The sequence below is a fragment of the Tursiops truncatus genome, chromosome 9 (assembly GCF_011762595.2).
Source record: "Tursiops truncatus isolate mTurTru1 chromosome 9, mTurTru1.mat.Y, whole genome shotgun sequence".
NCBI lineage: Eukaryota > Metazoa > Chordata > Mammalia > Artiodactyla > Delphinidae > Tursiops > Tursiops truncatus.
The window spans coordinates 39,955,196-39,981,589 of NC_047042.1; positions in this window are offsets into that span (position 1 = coordinate 39,955,196).

The window sequence follows — 26,394 nt, forward strand, 5'->3', positions numbered from 1 at the left end:
AAGCTGCACGTCAGAGACATTTTGGGGTGGTAAATATTGTTCCCCTACACCATGAAGGTAAGAGTTTATTTCTGGCCTCACATCTATCCTTAGGCCAGTTACTACACTGTCCTGCTTACTGTAGTTTTACAATATCTTAAAAGTTAGGAAATCTGAGTCCTCAAAATTCGTTTTTCTTTACAAACATTATTGTGACTCTTTTAGGCATCTTGCATTCCGTATGAATTTTAGAAAAAGTATGTCAATTTCTAAAAGAAAAGCCAGCAGGAATTTTGATAAAGATTGTATTAACTATGTAATTCAATTTGGGGAGTATTAACCACTTAACAGTATTAAACACTCCAAATCATGAACTTGGTAACTATACATTTCCCTCTAAGCATGACTGTAGCTGATCCCATAAATTTTAGTATGTTGTGTTTTGGGTGTTTTTTCAAAATTTTCTAACTTCCTTTCTAATTTCTTCTTTGATTCATTGTTTATTTAGGAATGTGTTCTTAAATTTCTGCATATTTGGATTTTCCAGTTTTTCGTGTTACTGATTTCTAATTACATTTCACTGCAGTCAGAAAACATTTTGTATAATTTCAATCCCTTTAAATTTACTGAGATTTGGTTAATAGCCTACCATATCATCTACCTTTAAGGATGTTCCATGTGCACTTAAGAAGAATGTGCTTTATGTTGGGTGAAGTTTGTAGATGTCTATAACATTTATTTGGCTTAGTTATTTTCAACTCTTCCTCTTACTAGTTGATCTTCTGCCTAGCTGTTCTATCCATTATACAAGTTGTTCTATCTATTATTGTTGAATTGTCTATTTCTCTTTCATGCTACTAGGTTTTCCTTCATGGCCTTAGGTTTCTGTTGTTAGATACAAATATGTTTATAGTTATTAGGTGTTCCTGTGAATTGACCCATTTATCAATACAAAATATCCTTCTTTGCCTCTAATAAGAATTTTTCTCTTTAAGTATTTTTTCGATATTATTATAGTTATTCCAGCTCCCTTTTTTTAAAAATAAATTTATTTATTTATTATTTATTTTTGGCTGTGTTGGGTCTTCATTGCTGCGTCCAGGCTTCCTCCAGTTGCGGCAAGCGGGGGCTACTCTTCATTGCAGTGCATGGGCTTCTCATTGTGTCAGCTTCTCTTTGTTCTGGAGCACGGGCTCTAGGCGCACAGGCTTCAGTAGTTGTGGCACACGGGCTCAGCAGTTGTGGCTTGTGGGTGCTAGAGCACAGGCTCAGTTGTTGTGGCACACGGGCTTAGTTGCTCTGCAGCATGTGGGATCTTCCCGGACCAGAGATTGAACCCGTGTCTCCTGCAATGGCAGGTGGATTCTTAACCACTCTGCCACCTGGGAAGTCCCCCAGCTCTCTTTTTGATACTGTTTGCAGCATACATCTTTTTCTATCCTTTACTTACAACCTATTTTATAATTTTTAATCTATAATGTGTCTTCTATAAATAGAGTTGGATTAGATTTCTTTTACCCATATGGCAATCTGTCTTCTGATTGGATTTTTAATCCATTCATATTTACTATTATTGATATTGGATGTACATTTACCAGTTTGCTTTTTGTTTTCCACGCACCTCATTTCTTGTTTGCTCCTCTATTCCTCACTTATTGGCTTCTTTTGTATTAAGTGGATATTTTCTAGTGTATCAACAGCTTTAATGATTTTTTATTTATAGTTTTGAGTTTTTTCTTACTGGTTGCTCTAGGACTTACATCTTAACTGTCAGACTCTACTTCAGATTTGTTCCAAAGAAATATGGAAAATTTATTCATATATAAGCCAATTCCCTCTTTGCCATCTTGTTTGTGCTATTAGTGGTATACATATTGTATCTATGTATGCTACACCTCCACCAATACATTGTTAAAATTATTACTTTTTATAATCATTTGTCTTTTAAAGAAGCTGGGAGAAGAAAGGACAGCAAGTATATTTTTGCAGAGTTTGTAATTTTAACCTTTTTTTTTAACCATTTCTGGTTCCCTTTGAAAAACTTCCTTTATTATTTTCTGTAAGGCAGGTGTTCTAGCATCCTGATCTCTCAGTTTTTGTTTATCTGGCAATATTATTTCACCTTCATTTTTGAAAGATAGTTTTGCTGAATTTAAGATTTTTGACAGTTTACTTTTAGCACTTTTCATGTCTTCCACTGCCTTCTGATCTCCATTGTTTCTGAGAATTGTTCGTCTCACTGGAGTTCGCATGTACAGGTTGAGATGTTTTTTCACTTGCTGCTTTCAACATTTGTGCTTGTCTTTCAACATTTTGACTATAATGTATTCCATTGTGGATCTCTTTCCATTCTTCCTATTACAAGTTTTTTCAGCTTCTTGGATGTGTAGATTTATGTTTTTCTTCATATTTGGAATGTTTCCAGCCATCATTTATTTGCTGTCTTTTTCCCTTTTCTTCTCCCACTGGTATATCCATCATATATAATCTTGAGCGCTTAATTGTGTCCCACATTTCTCTGAGGTTTTGTTCTTTTTTTTTTCCTCCTGTTTTCTTCAGATTGCCTGATCTCTATTGACCTATCTTCAGTTTGCTGATTCTTTCTTCTGACAGATCAAGTCTCCTGTTGAGCTCCTCTACTGAAATTTTCATTTTGGTTATTTTACTTTTCATCTCCAGAATTTCTGTTTCTTTTTAATACTTTCATCTCTATTTATAGATGAGGCATTATCATCATACCTTCAATTCCTTAAGCATTGTTTCTTTTAGTCTTTAAACATCTTTATAATAGCTGCTTTGAGGTCTGTCTGCCAAGTCCAGCATCCTACCATTTGGGCCTCCTTGGAAGTAGTCTTTATTGCCTGTTATTTTATTATGTGTATGGATTACACTTTACTGTTTCTTTGCGTATCTCAATTTTTTTATTGAAAACTAGACACTTCAGGTATACTGTAGCAAATCTGGATACGCATAACCCTCTGGGGATTTTTCTTGTTTGCTGAGTTATTTGTTTACAGTTGACCCTTGAACAACATGGGTTTGAATTGTGCAGGTCCACTTATACACAGATTTTTTTTTCAATAAGTATGTACTACAGTACTACATGGTCCATGGTTGATTGAATCCAAAGATGAAGGACCACAGATACAGAAGGCCAACTAAAGTTATAAGCGGATTTTCCACTGCACAAAGGGTTGTCATCCCTAATCCCCATGTTGTTCAAGAGTCAACTGATTTTGTTCAATGAACTTGGTTGAACTAATTCTGAAAATTCTAATTCCTTCCCCATGTGCAGGTCTGATTTTCCTACTCAGATTTCTTCCCATTGTTGTTATATGTGACAGCCTTCCTGACTCCAAGAATTGACGAAGGTCCCAGGAGGGCTCTTCTTGGCTATCTTTTCTCCAATTCACTCTATTAAACTTCTGGTTGCTCTTTTTTATTTATTTATTTTTTTGCGGTACGCAGGCCTCTCACTGTTGTGGACTCTCCCGTTGCGGAGCACAGGCTCCCGACGCGCAGGCTCAGTGCCCATGGCTCACAGGCCCAGCCACTCCGCGGCATGTGGAATCTTCCCGGACAGGGGCACGAACACGCGTTCCCTGCATTGACAGGCGGACTCTCAACCACTGCACAACGAGGGAAGCCCTGGTTGCTCTTTTTAGTTGCCCTCAACAAATGTGTCCATATTTTAAAAATCACCCTTAGACAGAGTTCTCCATGCTGTGTTCTAAATAAAGCCAGTTTCCTCAGCCAGAGCTGCAGAGCTCCTTGTCCTTATGGGCTGCCTTTCCTCCTGAGCAGAAACCTTGCACCATTTTAGCAAAGCTAGGGGTAAGTACCTGCTTTTCCAAGAGTGACACCTTTGCATGTGAGTGGCTGCGAGGGGAAAGGCAGGGTGGCTTCCCCTTGTTTTCTCAGGTTACCCCTCCCAGCCTGCAAAATTGAGGTCCTTGTATTTTCAGCCTGCTGCATTTGGGGTTGAACTTCTGCTTTATGATTAAGGATTGGATAGGAAAAGGGAGACCTATTTCTCTCAGCCACACCTGCATGGGATAGACAGACATTCTGCAACATGGGGCTGGGATGAGAAATGGAAACTGTAGCCCCAGACTGAGAGCTTAGGGAAGAGGGAGCCCCTCTCTTCTTGGCTGTAGGTGGCCAGGGAAGAGCACCTGGTATACAGCTTCTGTAACATGGAGCTAGGGGTGGAGGTTAAGGGAACAGGCTGTGACTCAACTGCTCCAGATTCGTGCTATTCTTACTGAGATTTAGTACATTTTTTCAAATGAATGTTTCTCCATTCACTCTATGCCCTTAGGACAATTTCCAGAAACTTAAAATGATTATTTTACTTACCATTTTTATTGGTTAAACTGGAGTTTTGCTGGGGAGAGGGTTCATCAAGTACCTTATTCTGCCATTCTAGAAGTCCCACATCCCCCACATTCTACAGCTTGATGTTTAACCAAGTAGCATAAATATATACTCTGAATGGCATACCCTTTTGATATTTCTTCTCCTACCTTACAAGGTCAGGAGTATGATACGGCAGAAACATTGTCACTATGGAGTACGTTTTAATATGCAGATAACTCTCATGACCAATTGCAGTCTTCCACACAAACTCTACAAATAGGATGGATATATCCTTAATCAGACCCAGGAATCAAAACTATTTCTGAGTCAGGTTTTGTCTGTGGAAGGCCCTTCCAACTTCTGGGCTCCCCAAGACTGTTTAGGCAGCAAAGCCCTATTTTTACCCTACAATTTTGTTTTTGTTGTTTTTTTAAACCTCAGATTCTTTCAAGTTGATATTTTATAAGAATGATAAAGCAAGCTTGGCTTTTTATTTTCCCTTTTACCAAAGGTATTAAATGTCAACTCAGGTGATAGGCATCTCCAGCTGGAATCAATATCCCCATGGATTAAGGTCACTTGCTGACTATTCATTAGAGCACCAGGTCACATCTTTGGCAGAATTTAAAGTGCTTAGAAATGCCTGAAGAAGTTAAGCAGGTCTAAGTTTCTATAGAGGTTTGTTTAGTCGTTAAATTAGGTTGGCTGCTAAGCCTGGTAACCCAACCTTTAGATTGGTAGAGCACTATGTATTTTGCAAGGACGTTGCCTACTTGGTCTCCGTGGAAGAAATTTATTCCAGGAATGACACAGTATGGTTATAAATGACACCAATGAAATCATACAGCAAAAGAAAATTCTGAGGTTGGTTCTTAAATGGACAAGCAGTTCACTGAGTTCAAAACTGATAGTTCAAATGCAATGGTACTGAACGTTAGTTCAGATATTACCCTGAATATACAAAAATAATTAAATTTAAGCAATATGGTTATCAAAAACCACTTCTAACCAACAAAGACATGTCGGTATTTGCCATTACTTATTCTACCAAATAGTTACTCCTAGATACCTGTGAAAATTAATATTCACTGGCAACACTTTATGTTTCCCATTTTATCTAATTACATGATGTCTCATCAGTTATGGTTGATAAGTCTTTACTTCCAATAGTGTCTTTTTCATGTATCCCCCTATGATTTTACTTTGAAGCAAATTTTGTGCTTTATAGAAAAGCTATCATTATGCTAATAATGACTATATAGGGTAGTAAAATATATTTTTTTCTATTTTCTAAGTTTATATAGAAATATTCTTTAATGTACGAATATTTACTAGCACATATAAACACAAGTAGCCAGTAATGCTAACAGCAAAGTATCAAATATTTATGAACTACATAGTAAAAACTAAAATATACTTTGTAAAGATCCCTTAGAAATGAAAAGATCTGAAATGAAGCGTTACCTAGCCTCTCTGATTTGTTTATATGAGACTAACTCAAGTCTTGGTATACTTTTTAAATCAGCACTGTCCACTAGAAATATATGCTATGTGTATAATTTTTAATTGTCTGGTAGCACGTTAAAGGAAGGTTAAAAAAAACGTAAAATTAATCATTGTCTTTTGCCTTCTTTGCATCAAGAGTTTTTATACAAAAAGTTCATGTTATTTGCTAGATTAGATCCTATTAAAAGTCACTTAAAAACTTGTTATGTACATGTTTCTCATTTTAGCTGATTTATATATTCTTCTCTTTGATTTTGTGTGCCTAATTTCATTGATATTTTTGTTGCTGAAAGAAAGTACCAAATTTACCATGAACTTGTTGAAAATGTCTCTATATATTGTCCAGTTTATTGTTTTTAAAAATTTTGCACAACAATGAAACAGCTTTTTGGTTTTGCTTTGTCCTAGTGACTTGCAAATGCTATTCACCATGCAATTTACGACCTCTCTCTCTTTTTTGACTTTACTGTTCTGGTTTTAATGTCTTCACTCAATGCTGCATCCACAGTAAGCCTTCATTTCAAATTTTAAAATATGTCCATACTTGTTTTTAGCTAAAATAATAATGACAATTAAAATAATAATTAGTATTTCCTTTTAATTACCACTTACGAATTATATAGGTATTACTGCATAAAATGTCAAGTAAACATGCCACAATTTTACATTGATGTATAGAAAAAATGCATTCAAATTGAGTCAATCCATTGACAGTGACTAGATGCACACACCTGATCCGCACACCACTAAAAACAGCAACTTACACAGTGCAACAGTTAAAGTGAAATGTTGTTCTACCAATTTAATGAAGTTGTGTTTCACAGAAAAATATTTTTTACGACTTCAGTTTTGAAATTAAACTTTGGTAAGTGAAAATTGTAAAATTAAAATTTAGTTCCTCATCACACTGGTTAGTGGCCGCTACAGTTCTAGATAAATGTGCACCAGATCTTACTAATGAAAAACAGTTAAAAGCTAGACTGAGATGCTCCTAGTATTCCTTAGGTTATCAATCTAGGCTAGTTCTCAGGGATTTTATCTATCCACAAACAGCATTGCTATCAGAGCTGGCAACTGCCAAAGCTCTGGGGCAGGCAGACAGGTTGGAGCTTGCAGGAGAATCTGGGAAGCAGGGCACATGAAGCTGTTGATGTGGGACCATGTAGTGTTGCTGGTGGAGAAGTCAGTCTATGGAAACTGGTTGCCTTTGTGTAGCTCCTTCTTCTGTTAGCAGCCAAAGGTCTGGTTATGGGGGCTGGAGGCTGCTGCTGGTCAGCAGGGCCAGTGGTTAGGACAGTGAATAAGGGACATGGAGGACAAGCTGGAACCTGCCATCACACCTGTGTTTCTGACCACATCTCACAACAGCCTTCAGAGCGCAATAGCCACTACTGCACTTTCATCTTCCATATACCTTTCTCTTTGGTCAATTCTAACCCAGGGCCACAGAAGGAAGGTGGTTTGGAGAAAACTAATTTCAGTTTAACCAGGTGGACACAGTATAAACTACCACAGACTGTGAGTTCAAAAGTCTCCCCTAAAATATAGAAAACATTATATTTTTTCCAAATCACTGTTGGAAAAGACCAAATTCCAGTGTCAACCATGGTAATGGGAACAGAGTAATTATGTAGACTTTCACATGCAAGTGTAGCTAAGGGGTTAGCTTATGATCCCTTACTTGCAAAGGAATAAAACTTATTCTTCTTCCCAGTGAATATATAATTTTAGTCATAATTTTCCCATCTTCAAGAAGATTCTATATAAAAGACAGATGAATCAAGGAAGAGATACATAATCGTCCCTTGGTCAGGATGCTATTATTGAAAGAAGAGCAAGATTGCCTGTCATGCACAATCACTTCTAAATAATTGCAGCACAAATATTATCTTCTCAAGGACAAATTAAGTCATTTGTCTAAGGAGTACAAAAATGCTGAAGTAGATCTAGAAAAACAATGTAAATATGGTCTCTAAAGATGAGGTTATCTTTAAGAAGTGGTCCATACTTCTCCAGAGACCCACCTGATCTGTAATTGACACACTTCTCAGAACAAGAAAAGTGCACTATTAAAGACCAGACTTATTGGTAATTATCTATCAGCATGTGTTCTTTTGCAGGAATGCTATTCCAGGGAAATAAAGCTGAAGGCTACTTTCATTCTCAGAATTAATGTTATCCCAGACTATTTTAGTTTTCACCTTCAGAGATTTTCATTTAAGCCTAAGACTAAAGATTTGAAAGCTGCTGTGGACCTTTTAAACTTCAATGACCAGGAATTAGAAAAGCTAATGCATGGGTTCAGAGGAGTAAGAATTTTGTTTTTATCCTCTTCTTTGGCAGGAGAAACAGTCAGTACATAAAAGATTCTTTAACTGTGCCAGGTGGGGTAAAAATATAATCTTTTCTTTGGATGAAAATTCTTTTCACCACAATTTAGTCCTATTCGTGGACTAACTTGTAAAATGGCTAAATGAGAAAGAAGGCCTTTTTCTATTTTGTTGTTTTTCTGCTTTCATATGATTAATTCAGTGGTCAATGACTCTCACCAGAAAGACCTCTCCAGAGGGCCAATGCCAAGGAAGGGCGAAGGGAAATGCAGATAGATCAAGAGGTGTATGGATCATCTTACACCACCTAGATGTTTTTACCCCTATCTGTTGCTCATCTCTCCATGCCCTCTGCCATGTTGGCCACCACAATGTACTTCCTGGTATTCCAAAAGCAACTCCGAGGACACCATAAAGAAGATTCCACTTGTGAGCAGAAGGTCATGGGGCTTTTCACTGGTCAGACACTGAGAGTTGTCATTCTTGACACGGAAAGCCTCAGTGGAAAGAGACCACATTCTCAACCTTCCTGTGAAGGAAGGGGAATGAGAAACCACTCTGCAGCAAGCATGAGCCATTTATTATGGAAAAGGAAAGATGACTCAGAGAATGAAGCTAAGAGTCCAGAGGAAGGAGCCAAAAGTCTCAGAAACCCATTTCCAGGAAGCAGAATTGGACCTACCTGGAAGTGTTGATATATGTCTAATGCGATTTCAGAATTTCTTGGCACTAGGGGCCGTTTGCCTCCTGTGATGCTTCCTCATCACCTCCCCCACACCACAGTGAACAGGAGTGTCTACTGTGACCATTCTATCCCTGCCCCACCACTGTATGTTGGGTATGTGAAGGGCAATTAACTTGTCTCTTTAGTTCACAGGTCTTTGGACTGAAAGGAAACATACTTGCCTCATCCTGATTTGGATATCAAGATTCTAGACCTCAAGCCTGAGCGTAAACTTACAAGGGGATGAAACTTTGGGAATTTGGGGGAAGGAGGAAGTTTATTTCCTACTTGGTGTTAATTCAACCTGGAGGCCATTAGACTGAGGTGGCCTAAGCCTTTCGTAGGCTATGCAAGCGAACCAAAGCCTCAGCCTGTAAATCCCGTGAGGTAAAGTCATGGAAACCAAGGACAACCAATCACAAACAGCCAACTAGTCTTTTCGAAGTAAGACAAACACTTAAGCTACAGTCCATCAACTAATGCCCTTGGTTTGTTTCCTCACCTTTTCTGTAAAAGCCTTTCCCCTAGCTCCTCTCAGTGAGGACTTCTAACTACTTCCTATTTGGTGCTGCCCAATTCAAATAGATTTTTGCTCAAATAAACTCTTACAATTTTTAATATGCTTCAGTTTATCTTTTAACATTGGCGAGATTATGCTTATTATGGGTTTCTTATGGCTATACTGGACGAAGAGAAGGCAGTTAAAAGGTTGTTGCAACTCTAATATTTTAAAAACATGTACTCTTCTCCACATTAGGAAATGTCAGTTGAGTTAGATAGAAGTGGATGGATTCAAAAGATATATAGGAGGCAGACTTCCCTGGTGGTGCAGTAGATAAGACTCTGTGCTGCTCCCAATGCAGGGGGCCCAGGTTCAATCCCTGGTCAGGGAACTAGATCCCATGTGCATGCCACAGCTAAGGAGCCTGCCTGCCTCAACTAAGACCCAGTGCAACCAGATAAATAAATATTTAAAAAGATATATAGGAGGAAAAGTTTTAAAGTTTTGAAGACTGCTTGAAGGTAAGTGTTGAAAGAAAAGCAACTTTTTAGGATGACTCTATTTTAAAGTTTATACCTTGCAAAAACTAAGTGGATGGTGATGCCATTCACTGAGATATGGCAGGAAGAAGAAAGTCGTGGAGGAAAATGCAAGTTCAATTTTAGATACCGAGTTTAAGGTGCTTATGGACCATCCAAGCAAAGATATCCAGGACATGATTATATACTGTTAAAACACAAGACAACAGGCCCAAGACTGAGTTACTTCTGCAAAGCCCTCGTCATCAAACCGAGACTTAATTACTGTTTTGGCTCTCCCAGAAATGGAATCTTAAATAACCCCGTCAACTAGGAATCTCCCGATCAGCACTTGTTAGCTAGTCTTCCTGAGAGACCCCTGCAATCCCCTAAAGGAAAGTAACCTTGCAATAACCAACCCATTTTTTGTCTGGTATAAATTTCCTTGTTCCTACTACCTTACGCCTATAAAAGTCTTTCATTTTGTACAGCTTCAATTTCTATCTGCTAGATGGGATGCTGTCAGAGTCTAATCACTTTTCACTCAGACTTTAAAAATTTTTAATATACCTCAGTTTATCTTTCAGTACACTGGATAAATCTCAGGAGAGATCTGGGCTACAGACACAGATTTTTAACCAAACTCTTACGTATAATAACTGAAACCATGGGAATGGTTAATAAAGCCTAGAGATAGTACATAAGAGAATCAAGACGAAAACTGAACCCTGATAAATACTAGAACTTAAGAGTAAGGCAGAAAAAGACATCATGGAGGCAAAAGTACTTTATGAAAGTGAAAGCAGAGGTAGAGGGAACATTAAATAGAAGGAGAAATAAATTTTCCTGTACCTCTCCCAATTCTATTCTCTTATTACCATGGATAGTTTATCTTATAGTTTCTACTTTCCCCATGAAACAGAAGTCGTCATTGTATTTTGACAATAAAGAGAATGGGGGTGGGGAGAATGAGAAAAGAAGAGATAATTTGACAGAGAGAACCAGAAACAGCCAATCAATCCGGAAATAGAAAAGGATAGCTGGAGAGCACTTGATAGTCAAGTTTGGGGGCCATGAATGTATAGCTTCACCCTTCTGCCATGGAGAGTAAGAAATGTTGATTACATTTAGCAACAGGCAGCTCACTGTAAAGTTGCAAAGGCCATTTCAGTGGATCAATGAGGGCAGATACCACGCTTATGAGAACGTGCTCTGGAAATTGAATTTCAGGCTTCATAATCTAGTTCTAAACTGCCCACTTGTGGGACCTCAAGCAATAATTTTTAACGTTATGTTCCTTTAGTTTTTTTATATGTACAATGAGGATAAAACGATACCAACTATGGAGCTGTAAGGATTAAAGTAATAAGTACGTGTAAAGAGATTCGAATAGGGTTGGGCATGCAGCAAGGATTCAAAAATGTTAACTATTTATATTAGTATTATTATTAAATTTAATATTAGTTTTAGTATGGAATTAGTATTTTTAATGTTATTTGTTTGAAAAGATTGCTTAAGGTAATAAGCTATGGAATCCAACCTCGGAAAGACAGGAGGTTACTAGGAAGAGCAGCCAATGATTTGAGGCAAAGGAAATGTTCAGTGCACATGGGGATCAGTCCTGAAGCTCAACGTTAGATTAAGTTCGAATAACTGGCTGAATAACTAAGCTTGATGGAAACATGGGAAGTTATAGGCAGAGAGCTACTTATTCAAATTGATTATGTAAAAAATAAAGGGTTTCCAACTGTTGGCAATGTCCAAGGTATAGTCCTGGGAGTGAGTAGCTGAATGAGAGAAAAGGGAAGGATATTAGAAGTAAGATGTAAAATTCTGGATGCAGTATCTACCCGAGGCTGTGATCATCAAGGAGGATATTGAGATCGGTATGCATACAAACAAAAGAAAAACGTACTGACCCTCAAAAACCAAATTGGGTGGGTTTTTTTTTAACTTAACAATGCCAAAACTTATTATGATTTTAATAATTAACACAGTCATACACTTGGGTTAATGTGTTTTGCCACAAGAGGTGCTTCATAAATATTTGATGGATTCTCAATTTTTAATTAATTTACTCCTCTCCTTAGCCTACTATGAATGCTTTTAAGTCTTTGGCAGTTGTATCTCTAAGCCCTACCTAATAATTTACTGCAAGTTTGCTTTTATGGTCAGGAACGTCTTCTGTACAATTTCATTTATTCAGCATTTATTTACTGAACACATCATGTTCCAGCATTATTCCAGATGCTAGGTATACACCAGAGAAGAAACCAGACAGATCTCTGTCCTCTCAGAACTTAGGTTTCAGCAGGGGAGATAGACTCATCAACATAATAAATAAGTGTATGACTGTTTATAAAGTGATAAACGCCGTGAGAAAAGAACATGAAACAGTAAGAATCCAAATGGTGGTGGGTGGGTGAGTCTAATTTTAGAACGAGATGGTCCAGGTGAGCTTCACCGAGAAGACGCCATTTAAGCACATACTTGGAGGTTGTGCAGCATTCTAAAAACGCCAACTGATTAGATTGTCCTGCACTTTGTTGATGTATTTCTTATTCCTTACTTTCTTCGTTTTACTTTGGATAATCGTGATACAATCAGCAAAGGAAAATAAAGAATGGTGATTAAATGTCTCTATCAAGTAGAAATAGCTTATGTAGACCAATTCATGTGTGGGATAACTCAAACCTCATTTTTTCCCATTTGCCCTTCTATTGGAATCCCGAAAAAATCCTTGAACTTGTAAGCTAAATAGCATTCTCAATTTTTTTATGTAAGCTTTAAATAAAACCATATTGTCTTAAAGATGGATTTTATATAAATCAAAATCTAGACTCCTTCCTTTGCTGATGAGAGAACTGCTAATTTTTATAACATTTTCAGTCATTTGTTTTAAAATATCCTATCTGGAATATGCAGCGAAAAGCAAACATTTTGTTCCTTGTTTGTCTGGGGTTTACTGTTTGGTTTGTTTCTCAGTTACATATGTTTACCAGATAGTATTTAGAAATTGAAAACTACCATGGTGCACACTGAAAGGGTTGTAGTATTTCTAACAAGAAGGAAAGAATGTAATTAAAAACCTTAAAATTTTGACAAGAAACACACAAGTATTCTTACTAGCTTAAGTAATGTTGTCATGAAGTACTAATTGCATACTTCCTGGTTCTGAATCTAATTTTAGCTAATTTAGAAAGATTAGAAACAAATCCAGATATCTTTGATGTCTGCCCAATAGCATTATTTTCCTTTTCTTTTTATTTATAGCTCTTCTTTTGTTTTACTCCCTTGTGAGTTCAAGTTATACATCCATGCATAGCCTTTTTTCTATAAAAATAAGATCACAGCATCCACAATGTTCTGCAGCTTCCTCTCTTTACTTTCAATTCAGACAAACTTCCTTCAGCTATCTAAGAAGTTACTTGGTAAATAACATGCAAAGGATAAAAAAAATGTTCATACTGTGCAACTTCATGTACCTTAAAAAGATGTCCCCTCACTTCACAAACCCAATGTCTATCGAAAGCACAGGCCTGATTATCATTTTTTATTAATACATTAAATTGACATTAAAAACTCTGAAAGATACATGTGAGTATACCACTTTTTAAAGTGTGCACACGTCATACCCCTTTGTACTTCGAGATTTCACTTGCTCATTTGTGAAAGGATGTTCATTATAGCATTGTTTATAGCAGAAACAATGTAAGGTTTAGCCACCAAGTTCTATTTAAATAATGATACACTCATACAATGGAACAGTATAAAGTTATTTAAGTAAAGCAGGTATTTGTGCTCTAGATCTCAAAACTTTGTTACATATTAAGTAAAATCTATTCACCAATGTTCATTATCACCTAGGTTTTTTATGGCTTCAGTTTTCTTTCTAACTTTGAGAACAAGGAGAAATATAGCTTTTCTCCCCCGAAGAACTAGCATTTGGCTCAATGCCACATAGAGATATTTGAAGTCTAACTTTATCATGTGCTAAATTCTCATTGAAATCGAGCCTATTTTTTAAAATTTATTTATTTTCTATACAGCAGATTATTAGTTACCTATTTTATACATATTAGTGTATACATATCAATCCCAATTGCCCAATTCATCCCACCACCACCACCCCCCTGCTAATCTGCCTCAGTGTCCACATGTTTGCTCTCTACATCTGTGTCTCTATTTCTGCCTTGCAAACCAGTTCATCTGTACCATTTTTCTACACTCCACACATATGTGTTAATATACGATATTTTTCTCTTTCTGACTTACTTCACTCTGTATGACAGTCTCTAGGTCCGTCCACATCTCTACAAATGACCCAATTTTGTTCTTTTTATGGCTGAGTAATATTCCATTGTATATATGTGCCACATCTTCTTTGTCTGTCCTTGGGCATTTAGGTCGCTTCCATGACCTGGTTATTGTAAATAGAGCTGCAATGAACATTGGGATTCATGTGTCTTTTTGAATTACAATTTTCTCTGGATATATGCCCAGTAGTGGGATCACTGGGTTGTATGATAGTTCTATTTGTAGTTTTTTAAGGAACCTCCATACTGTTCTCCATAGCGGCCATATCAATTTACATTCCCACCAACAGTGCAAGAGGGTTCCCTTTTCTCCACACCCTCTCCAGCATCTGTTGTTTGTAGATTTTCTGATGATGCTCCTTCTAACTGGTATGAGGTGATACGTCATTGTAGTTTTGATTTGCATTTCTCTAATGATTAGTGATGTTGAGCAGCTTTACATGTGCTTCTTGGCCATCTGTATGTCTTCTATGGAGAACTGTCTATTTAGGTCTTCTGCCCATTTTTGAATTGGGTTGTTTGTTTTTTTCATATTGAGGTACATGAGCTGTTTATATATTTCAGAGATTAATCCTTCATCCATTGATTCATTTGTAAATATTTTCTCCCATTTTGAGGGTTGTCATTTCATTTTGTTCATAGTTTCCTTTGCTGTGCAAAAGCTCTTAAGTTTCATTAGGTCCCATTTGTTTATTTTTGTTTTTATTTCCATTATTCTAGGAGGTGGGTCAAAAAAGATATTGCTGTGATTTATGTCAAAGAGTGTTCTGCCTATGTTTTCCTCTAAGAGTTTCATAGTGTCTGGTCTGACATTCAGATCTTTAATCCATTTTGAGTTTATTTTTGTGTATGGTGTTAGGGACTGTTCTAGTTTCATTCTTTTATGTGTAACTGAAACTTGTGCATGAGAAAATTCTTTTCATTATTTCTTCACATGATTTCTCACATCCATGTCTTCCATTCTGTTATCACTCCAGTCCACACTATTTCTGCAGACTTAGTATCTGCTCGCTACACTGTAATTCTCCCTGAACCCACTTAGTTGACATTGTGCTTCCCCAAAACACAGCCACTCTGATCCTACACATACTGAATAGAAATGAATGTGCATGAATACAGAGTAAAACGCATCTCCCGAAAACATTACTTATTTTGTCACATGCTCAAAAGAATATGACTCCTTTAAAAATTTATTTAGCGCCCTGCATCCCTTTCAACACAAACCTTCCACAATTTATCCCCAACGCTACCACTGTTTACTTTTTTTTTTTTTTTAAGTCTCTGCTCTTACCAGGGTATCGTGACTCCATATGTCAAGGGAAATTGTATCTCCATCTACATCTTATTCAGAAAATTGATGCCATTCTCTTCTACTTACCACTCATCTAAATCCCATCTAACCTTCAAAGCCCTGCTAAAGATACATCTCCTCTTGGAAATGTAACATTTTTACAAATATGTATCAAATAAACTCAATATGTTAGGTACTCTGCCAGGACACCACTGGATATTCAAGAGAGAGAATCTCTTTCCCTGAGATACCATAAAATTCAGAAAAAGGTACATCTCCAAGCATTTCCTATGAATTTCTATAGTGATTAACACCTGTGTTAACAATTTGGCTATTGTACAATTAAAGGTATCACTAACCAGTTCATTTTTTCATTCACTTGATAAATATTTATGGAGTCCTTACTTCATGCCTGGCACTGTTCTGGGTGGTGAAGATACAGCCATGAACAAAACAGCTCCTCTTCTCAGAGAGCTCACAGTCTAGTGGGTGGAAACAGCTAATAAATAAACGCATCATCTGTATAAACTGTCTGAGAACGTGGATGTTGGTGAAAAGTACCAGAGAGGAAAATAAAGTACGGGAAGGGGAATAAGGTGCATATGGATATTTTGTATCAGGGGGTTAAAAGAGCCCCTATTACCTAATTTTTCAGCAGAACCCTGACAGAAGTGAATGAGCAAGCCATGGTGGCATCTTGAGAGAAGTCACCCAGGCAATGGAAAAGCAAACGCAAAATAAAGCAGGCTGAGTCAACAATGTCTGTGGTGTTTTCCAGATGCCAGTGTGCAGGACGGGTGAGGGAAATGGAAAAAGCGGGGTGCAGGATTAATAATGTTTTTATCCTGCCTCCCCAGCTCCCAGGTAAACTTCTTTGACTACAGAACTGTCTTAGACACACATTTTAAATCTTCCATGGAACGTACTGCGCGATCCTGCACTCAGTAGACATTTAAAAACATAGCTATGGGTTTCCCTGGTGGCACAGTGGTTGAGAGTCCGCCTGCCGATACAGGGGACACGGGTTCGTGCCCTGATCCAGGAAGATCCCACATGCCGCGGAGCGGCTGGGCCCGTGAGCCATAGCCGCTGAGCCTGCGCGTCCGGAGCCTGTGCTCCGCAACGGGAGAGGCCACAACAGTGAGAGGCCCACGTACCACAAAAAACAAACAAAAAAAAACCCCACAGCTATGATGAGGCATTGACATTTACATGTAAAGAAATTTGCTATGAACATCTTGATGTTCATCAAATGAAAACAATTTACCCCTGGATACATGAACTGTAGGCCAACTGAATGACCCTATCTATCACAAATTCATAAAACTTAGGTCAAAGCAGAGACCTTCCTAGAAGTTATATGCTCTCTCTGTTTGCCATATTTCCCCCCAAATTACTGTAGCATTCTAAATCTTTTTTTTTATTGTACTTAGTTAATTTTTTAACTTCTTAATCTCCATTATTTCAGTTTTTAAAAATCAATGATTACACCCTTTGGCTGTCTACTTTTTTTTCTTTCTTCAGACACACTGTTTGCGACTTCAGGCTGTCCTGTGACACAGATATTAGTATGCAGTAATGTGTTAAACAGACATGGGTTGAATGCAGACTATACAGAGATGCTTATCTAGGTACTGGGATGCAAAGACAGGGCTGAGATTCGAGCATAGGCGTTGGAATTAGGGAACGCTGTCTGATTTGTAATCCCTCTACTAGCTGGGAGACCACATTTATGAAAGAAAGATAAGAATAATAAACTTACAGACCTCTTGCAAGTCTTAAGAAATTTCATATAGAATACTTAATATAAATCTGTAACAGAGTAAAGACTCAAGAAGTATTTATTTTAAAATCTTTAAATAATTATATATCTAATATGCTATAATTTTACTCATACATAAAGACAATAAGATGAGCAACTTAAACCTCACGCTTTCTCCATTCCTCCCCTGTCTCCTGAACTTTGTTCCCAGGTATATTTTTACCTGAACATTGACCCTGTGCCTATAATCAATGAATCCAGAACAGAACCTTCTTCTGTGTTGATACAGTCTCTGCCTTATGATACACAGTACTTCCATCATTACCCATGTGTCTGTAAAGCGCTCACAATGGAAACAAGATATAGAAATAGCTTTCTAAACGATCTTTCTGCCTCTGGCCTTCCTCCTCTCCAATGTGTTTAGTATATCACCCAACATTAGTCGTCTTTATTATTAGTTGCATGAATAAAGAAAGCAAAGAAAGTGATATGTTAGAAACACCAAGCTGGCATAAAAAAAAGAAAATTCTGCCATTTGTGAAAATATACATGGACCTGGACGACACCATGCTAAGTGAAATAAGCCAGACACAGAAAGACAAATACGGGATGATCTCATTTACATGTAGAATCTAAAAAGGTTGAAATCCTAAAACCAGAGAATAGAACAATGGTTGCATGGATCGGGAGGTGGGGAGGATATTGGGCAAAGAGTACAAACTTTCAGGTGTAAGATAATTAAGTTCTAGGGAATTAATGATGACTATAGTTGGTAATACTGTATAGTATACTTGAAATTTGTTATGAACTTCAGTAGTTTCACCACAGAAAAGTGAGATGTGAGGTGATGGATGTGTTAATTAAATTGATTGTAGTAATCATTTCATATTACAATGTACATGTGTATATCAAATCATGTTATACATATACACCTATGCGTGTATACACACACACAATTTTTATTTGTCAAAAAAAAAGAAAAATGTCAGGCTGGCAAGCTCACTGGGTTCTTCATTATTAAACGATGTGCTTTTCTTTAGCCTGGTTTCTCTGAGTGGAACTTTTGGGACAAGCTCCTCTTCAACTGCGCTGCACACGCTTCCCTAGAGTGAAAATGATTAGCTACCACAGGTGGGTCATGGGGCTACCGCGAGACAGGTGAGAAGATGCTAAGCTAATCCCCCTCCCCTGGGCTGTACTGGGAAGGTTTTACTTTAGATTTTCTCTACCTCCTTCTTTAGGGACTTTTCCTTTCCTTCATGACTTGCACCTAAGATCACAGTTCAAATTTGTGCTCTGCCTCTTGCCACTTACTTAGAAATTTTATCAACAGTGTGCTTTACAAGTCTGATTTGGAAATCTAAAATGCCCATGTTTTAGTCCTCAATTGTTTCCAAAATTTCAGGTAAGAAGCATAATCGGATGTAATTGCAAAGCATTTTGAAATCAAAAGCTCCGAAAATGTCCTTTCTTAACTACAGAATTAAAATGTGCCATTGTTGGCGGAAATGTTCTGGTCCATTTTCATTTGTTTTACCTAACAGTGAATGAACATAAAACTAACTGGGACATAAGACAGCACTGTGACAATGATGAATATTAATTTTTTCATGTATCATGTTTGACTTGGTTTTGCTGTTTGGCCAAAAAAGGCTAATATCAAGAGAAATAACTTGAGACAGTCTTGAGAACTATACTGTTTTGAATTACCTTTAAGCATTCAAATACAGTTTATAGTTATCTAATTAAATTGTAAGTTAATTATCCTATTGTGATTTTGTGGGTTTTAATAAAGTAAGCAACATGATGTTGTCTCCATTATTTCTTCATTCTATATGTGATGAAATCAAGTTTTGGCTTTAAGAATGAATAGCTAAAGCTACATAATATGTATTTCAGCTGTTAACTGATATTATCTACATGTCAACCTTCTATTAATAACGTCTCATCCTTTTTTCTGAAGTGAAAATATAAAACGCTTACTCCAGGAGCCAGTGCTGCTTTATTGTCACTTAGCTGTAATTCTTTTGTTTGCCTTCTGCTTACAGTGCCTGCCTATTTCCCTATTATCCTGCAAAGCATAGTAGATGAACTGGAAACCCAAAACCTTTCTTTCAATTTGAAAAGCTCTGCCTTTTGACAAGTACCTTTGAAAGAAGATGGTAGTCCTAAGAAAAATGCTCTAGAATGGGGAACAGTAATCACTCTTCCATTTTTCTTTTATATAAAAATTTCTTGCTAATTTTATGAGAAATATAGATATTTTTTATTTGGAAAAGCACTTGTTTTCTTACCGATAGTACAAAAGAAGATTCTGTTGCTGCATGTCTGTTGATTTTGTTTTGTTTTCTGTTTATGTGCTCTTAGGTTTCATTTCAGTGAAAGATTTTCAAAATATAAGACAGGACTCCAGCCACAGGTAACAAAAGCAAAATTAGACAAGTGAGATTACATCAAACTAAAAAGCTTCTGCACAGCCAAGGCAAAAATCAACAGAGTGAAAAGGTGGAGTACAGATGGGAGAAAATATCTGCAAAACATATCTGACAAAGGGCCCATAACTAAAAATACATAAGGAACTCGTACAACTCAATAGCAAAAAAGATAACCTGATTTTAAAATGGACTAAAGACTTGAATAGACGTTTCTCCAAAGGCAACATACAAATGGTCGACAAGTTTATGAAAAAATGCCTAACACCACTAATCACTGGGGAAATACAAATCAAAACCTCAGTGAGATATCACCTCACACCTGTTAGAATAGCTATTGTCAAAAAAGAAAAAAAAGAGAGAGCAAAACAGCAAGTGTTGATGAGGATGTTAAGAAATCACAAACCCTGCTCATGGTTGGTAGGGATGCAAAATGCTGCAGCTGCTGTGAAAAGTACGTTGGTTCCTCGTTGGTTCCTCAAAAAATTAAAAACAGAACAACTTTATGATTCATTGATTCCTCTCTGGTTATTTACCCAAAAAAACTGAAATCAAGGAAATGTTAGTACTTCTGTGTTCATGCAGCCCTATCCCCAATAGCCAAGATGCACATAAAACCTAAACATACATTTGCAGAGGAATGAGTTAAGAAAAGGTGGTATATATGTTCAATGGATTATTATGCAGCCTTAGAAACAAAGAAATCCTGCCGTGTTAGAAAACGTGGATGCACCTTGAGGACATTATGCTAAGTGAATTAAGTCAGTTACACAAGAACAAATACTGCACATTTCAACTTATATGAGGTACCTAAAATAGACTTCAAAGAAGCAAAGAAAAAAATGGGTTGTCCCAATTTTTCTCAAAACTTTCTACCAAAGCAGAGAATTTATATAAGCAAGGAAGAAAATGGTGGTTGCCAGGGGCTGGGGTAGAAGGGGAAATGGGGAGTTGCTAATAAACATGTATGAAATTTCAGTTATGCAACATGAATAAGTTCTAGAGATCGGATGTACAGTACTGTACTTATAACAAAATTGTACTGCAGACATGAAAATCTGTTAGGAGGATACACCTCATGTTAAGTAATCTTACCAAAATACTTTTAAAAAAATTTTAAGAGGCCAAACAATTAAATAAAAAATAAAAAAAAGGGGGCTTCCCTGGTGGCGCAGTGGTTGAGTCCGCCTGCCGATGCAGGGAACACGGGTTCGTGCCCCGGTCCAGGAGGACCCCACATGCCGCGGAGCGGCTGGGCCCGTGAGCCGTGGCCGCTGAGCCTGCGCGTCCGGAGCCTGCGCTCCGCAACGGGAGAGGCCACAGCGGTGGGAGGCCCGCGTACCGCAAAAAAATAAATAAATAAATAAATAGAGGGCCCAGCACATTTCTTTGCCCACAACCCTCCTCCTTTCTCTAACCATAGAAAATGTCAGAAAAGTTTGAGACAATCAGAGGCACAGCCACAACTCTCTCTAAAGTGGCAGCAGCAAGCAATGTGTTTTATCAGTTTTCAGCGAAATTTTTTACTAAAGCAGAGTATTCTAAAGGTCAGTGGAAGAGATTAAATGTAACCAGAGGGTGCTGAATGGTCCATCCTGAAGCAGACAGTTACAAAGCTCACAATATATTATTCTGTAGCCTTCAAGTAAATGGGGATTTGGCATTCTACATTCTGTACCACAGTTTGTATAAATATAGGTATGTGTTTAGAGCTATAAATAGACTTGCCTCATACAACTGCTCAGTTTAAGTTCACAATCCTTGAAAACTTATACCATGTTTTACAGAACACAGAATTTTTGACTTTTTTCCCTATATAATGACTTTTCACCCAAAACACACTAAATAAGTACACTGTAAAAGTGCTACTTCTAGGATATGGCTTTAGGCAGACATATTCAATTGACTTGTCACCTCACGTCTAGTGAGCATATTGAAATACGTACGAAGTAAGCCCCCTATATGAAAAAACCCCAATGCTTTTCTTTGGGTACATGTCCCAAACGATAGCAACAAAATAGTAGCACATGAGCTTATGTACAAGTGCTGTTTCCACAAGTTTTGTAGGACTCACGTTTTTAGCCTTTATTTTGCCCTAACGGCATTTTCTTCTCTTTTACCTTTATCAGCGAAAGAGAATGAATTCAAGTGCACATACCTCAAGAAGAGTGGATATACTTTTAAATTTCATTGTGCCTTCCACTGATCACCTTTACAAATGTTTCTCAATGGCTAAAGGCTAAAAACTGGAGAGGGAAACTTCTCCGCGAAACAGTCTTTAGAATCAGATTTATTTTAGCAAAAAAATGACACGCATTCTGAACCAGAGCTAAACTCTCTCAGTTCAAATTGTGTAAAATTCTATCCTGGGAGAGAAATGAGGCTGGGTGTCTTTTCAAAAGAAGGTTCTGCAGAAAACCCTGTGGGTAGGCACAATTACCCTTGGCCTCCTCTGCGCCTTTATTACTCCAGCTAGTGCTACTGTGATAGCTCTTATCACGCTGGGTCCCACCATGGAATCAGTGGCCTACATCCCTGGTTATCCTATTAGACATTTGGGCTCCTTGAGATTAGGCAGTTTCTATCAACTTTCTGTGTTGTTTCTTATCAAAGTGTGACTATTTCAAACAGTGTTCAGTGCATAATGGCTACAAGAAACAATCATTGAATTAAAATGTATAACTACAAAATAACTGATGTGGTGAGAGATGTGCCCCTTTCCCAGGTAAAGTGGGAAAACCAGCAATGTTCTCACATGGAGATGATAAGAGATATTTAGGAAGCCTCTCACTGAGAGGATGATTTCGAGTTCTGGGAGGCCAGTGGAATGCTGGGATTGCTTCTATGAACATTGGCGCCAGCCACTTCCCATTTTATTTTACAGAAGAAAAATCCTCTCCCCCTTCTACCTTCCAAACTGCTACTTTAAGCTTTATCAAATTTGTTTACTTAAGACTGCAAGAGGTTTTGTTTCCATCTTTTTTGGTCCATCCTTCTTCCCTGCTCTGTTCTCTCATATTTTTTCCTGATTCTTCCCTCATTTTTCTGTGTATTTACCCAAAGGAGAGCAACTTTCTCTTTTACATCGTTTGTCATCAAATTTCCACCTCAATAGTGTTGGCATGTGGCAGATTATCAGAAATACTTGTTAGAAGACAGTACATCTATTTTTCTAAAATAAAAGTTGGAAAAAGTCTTTTCCCAGAATTCTAAGTTTCCTCCTCTTTTTTTCTTGCCCTTTCCCTTTTCTTTCTATACTATTCTATTATGTGGAACAATTTGTTCTGGGTTTTTTTGGGTTTGTTTTTACAGAGACCATTCAGTAATATAGTTTCAATGAACAAATACATCATAACAATGCAATCTGTTTTTGTTCTACTATTACTTAATGTGACTGATAGAATTAAATACACATAGCACAAGGAATATGGTCGATATATTGTAATAACTTTATATGGAGGAAGATAATTACTAGACTTATCACAGTGATCATTTTGTAATGTATTTAAATGTTCAATCACTATGTTGTACCCCTGAAACTAAATATGTCAACTGTATTTCAATGAAAAAATAAATTTGTTGGAAACCAAAATACATACATACACACACACATACAGGTGACTCTTGAACAACACAGGGCTTAGGAGCGCCAACCCTCACAGAGCTAAAAATCCATGTAACGTTACAGCTGGCCCTCCATACAGGTGGTTCCACAACCTGAGATTCAACCAACTGCCCGTTTTGTAGTACTGCAGCACGTATTTATCAAAAAATATCCATGTATAAGTGGATCTCCACAGTTCAACCCATGTTGTTTAAAGGTCAACCGTACTTGCTTTTTTTTTTTTTGAAATCCTCCTCCCTTGGATTCAGCTGTTTTTTTTGTTTTTTTTTTTTTTTTTGTGGTACGTGGGCCTCTCCCTGCTGTGGCCTCTCCCGTTGCGGAGCACAGGCTCCGGACGCGCAGGCTCAGTGGCCATGGCTCACGGGCCCAGCCGCTCCGCGGCATGTGGGATCTTCCCGGACCGGGGCACGAACCCGTATCCCCTGCATCGGCAGGCGGACTCTCAACCACTGCACCACCAGGGAAGTCCTTACTGTGTTATTTTTAATTCAAAAAATACGTAGCATGTCCAGATACATGATGAGCATATGATCAACATTTCAAAGAGACGTATAAATTAAAGTGAACCTATTATGGAAAAACAAAATAACAAGTACATTTAGGACGTCTGGGCCTCTGTATATGTGAGAAAACATCCTTGGCATAGTTAGCCATTCTTAATCAGGAAAACCTTTCTCCAGAGAGGGAGATTCCTAAGCTATTGGAGGAATGGGAGAGAAGGATAGCACATTTAGAGACCTGAGAGGGGCTGGACATGTCCTGTTGAAGGTGTAGCTTGGGGAAAATGGTCTAAGGTGTCTTATGATGGATTAAAGAGTCCATGTTCCTTCTAGAAAACTTCCTGTAAATCTCTCTTGAGGAAAGCATATATAACCTTTACAGAAGCCTGGAGCGTGTCTTCCTCATGAACTTTATGGCATCTGACGTCATGAATGGATATTCCCCACCCAGCAATGCTTACAGCATTCTTGCTACTGGGAAATACCCCAGATATTAAGGGCTCAGCCGAAAATATTCTCTGCCTCATTTAGTCATTCCAAACAGGCCACTGACATCTGAAATTAGAAATAAAAGGGCTGAAGCACTTCAAAGATGACAAATTCCACTGATATGCTTATTTCCCCATGAAAAAGAAATAGTCTCTCAGCATGGCAGCTGCTCCAGATTCCGAAACAGGCCACATGTTTTGTGACAGCTGCTGACACAAGCAATTTCCTCTGATTATATCTTCCAGTATATTTCATACAGAAGGAGCCAAGTCTTCTCTAGCAGACTGAGTTTTAAGTAAATAGATGGCCCCATTTTGTTTTCTCAACGTGCATAGAAAGCAACAACAAACCCTATTGATGTTTTTAAACAATTTACAGAATGTGAACAAAGCACACAATAAAAAGTGTTGCAAAATTATCTAAAATGTTTTCTTGGGTTGTCGTAACAATAGAAGAATGTGCACTTTTAAGAACTATATAAAAACTCCACCTCTGAGAATCCAGGCCTGGCATCTCTGGCACAATGAAGCTCATTAATTCACTTCCCCATATGCAGCCCTTCTGCTCTCAACTCATACTGGTCAAGAACAAAAACCAGACACGATATTCAGTTTGATTCAATTTTTAAAAGATGTTTAAAATCTTTTAAAAAGCACTGAAGAGATTTCTAAATACATGCAAATAGTGGATGTGATTTTAGGAGATTCCTTCTGCTATGGAAGACTGAGAACAAACTTACATAATCAATGGAGGAAAAAATGGTACTCTATGGAGAAGAAAAGCACAGATGCCCAAAGGGAATGGAGGCATGTTTGCCAAAAATGTGAAGCTCTGAAGCACATCTTCCAGGAAGAAGACAACAGAAGTTCTTTGTAACACAAGTATCCTGCTCTGGAAATGGTCCAAACAAGCTCAGGTGGTGATCTTCTTGGAATCAGCCTTTTCCTTTTCTACGCCAGGGATGATTCAAACTTCTATTGGATGGCAACAGACTCAGAAAAAACCATTGTCCTCCCTACCCTGGTTCTATCTCCACAGTCTTGCTGAATCCTTGTTTTTAGAAGGAAAGTAGTCAGTCTTGGTTAGTAACACTATAGTGATGTGACCTCAGTCCATACTGGAGGTTGTCTTAATCACTTTATTCTGTAGGATTCCCACATGCATCCAGACTTTCCACATTTTACATCAATTTCAATGTGGAATACTATTCCAACATGGTTGGATTATAATAGGCTTTAACCTAAAATTTTATCCAGAAAAATGTGTCCCTCTTTAACATTAAACGACATTTACTATTTAATGACATCTACAATGATACACCTAGTCTTTTGCCTTTTTTTTTTTCCTATGGATAAAAAGGAACAACACATCAAAGGTAAAGGTTTGGCTAGAACCTATATTGCCTAAATCTTATGTTAAATGTCTTTCACACCTTGCTCTTTTATTCAGAACAATGACCTCTTAAAAAGATATCATACCGAGAAATAAGTAGCCTAATAAGAATAAATTAGAAATGTGTCCTAGTTAGAATTAATCAAGGACCATCTTGGATGAAGGCGAACAATGAAATGTGATCATCTGGCAATACACTGAGCTGAGAAATATGTAGTCCTAGTTGCTGAATCATACATTGTACATGGCATACATACAGCTTGAAGAGAACCTGGTTAACATTTTCCAGACTCATGTGGAGGTGATGGAGTACACAAACCAAGATTCATTCCATATTAGAATTCTAAGATTGAAAGTTTTCTTCAAGACCATCCAGTTCAACTACCAGTCTACAGTCTGAATACCGTTTCTAGTATCTCTTCCATGATGTTACCCATCATATATTTGAATCCACTAGAGTACTTCTCAGTTGCAAGTAATACAAACCCAACTAAATAGCTTAAATAATAAAATTATTTTATTGGTTCATATACCTAAATTTAAGAAGGTTGGATTTCAAGGAAGTCTTAATCCAGTGGCAAAACAAGACCACCATGCCCCCACCTTCTATCCATGTCTCTGTTTGGTACTCCATGGTGTCAAATCCTCCTAAAGTCAATTCCTCTCATT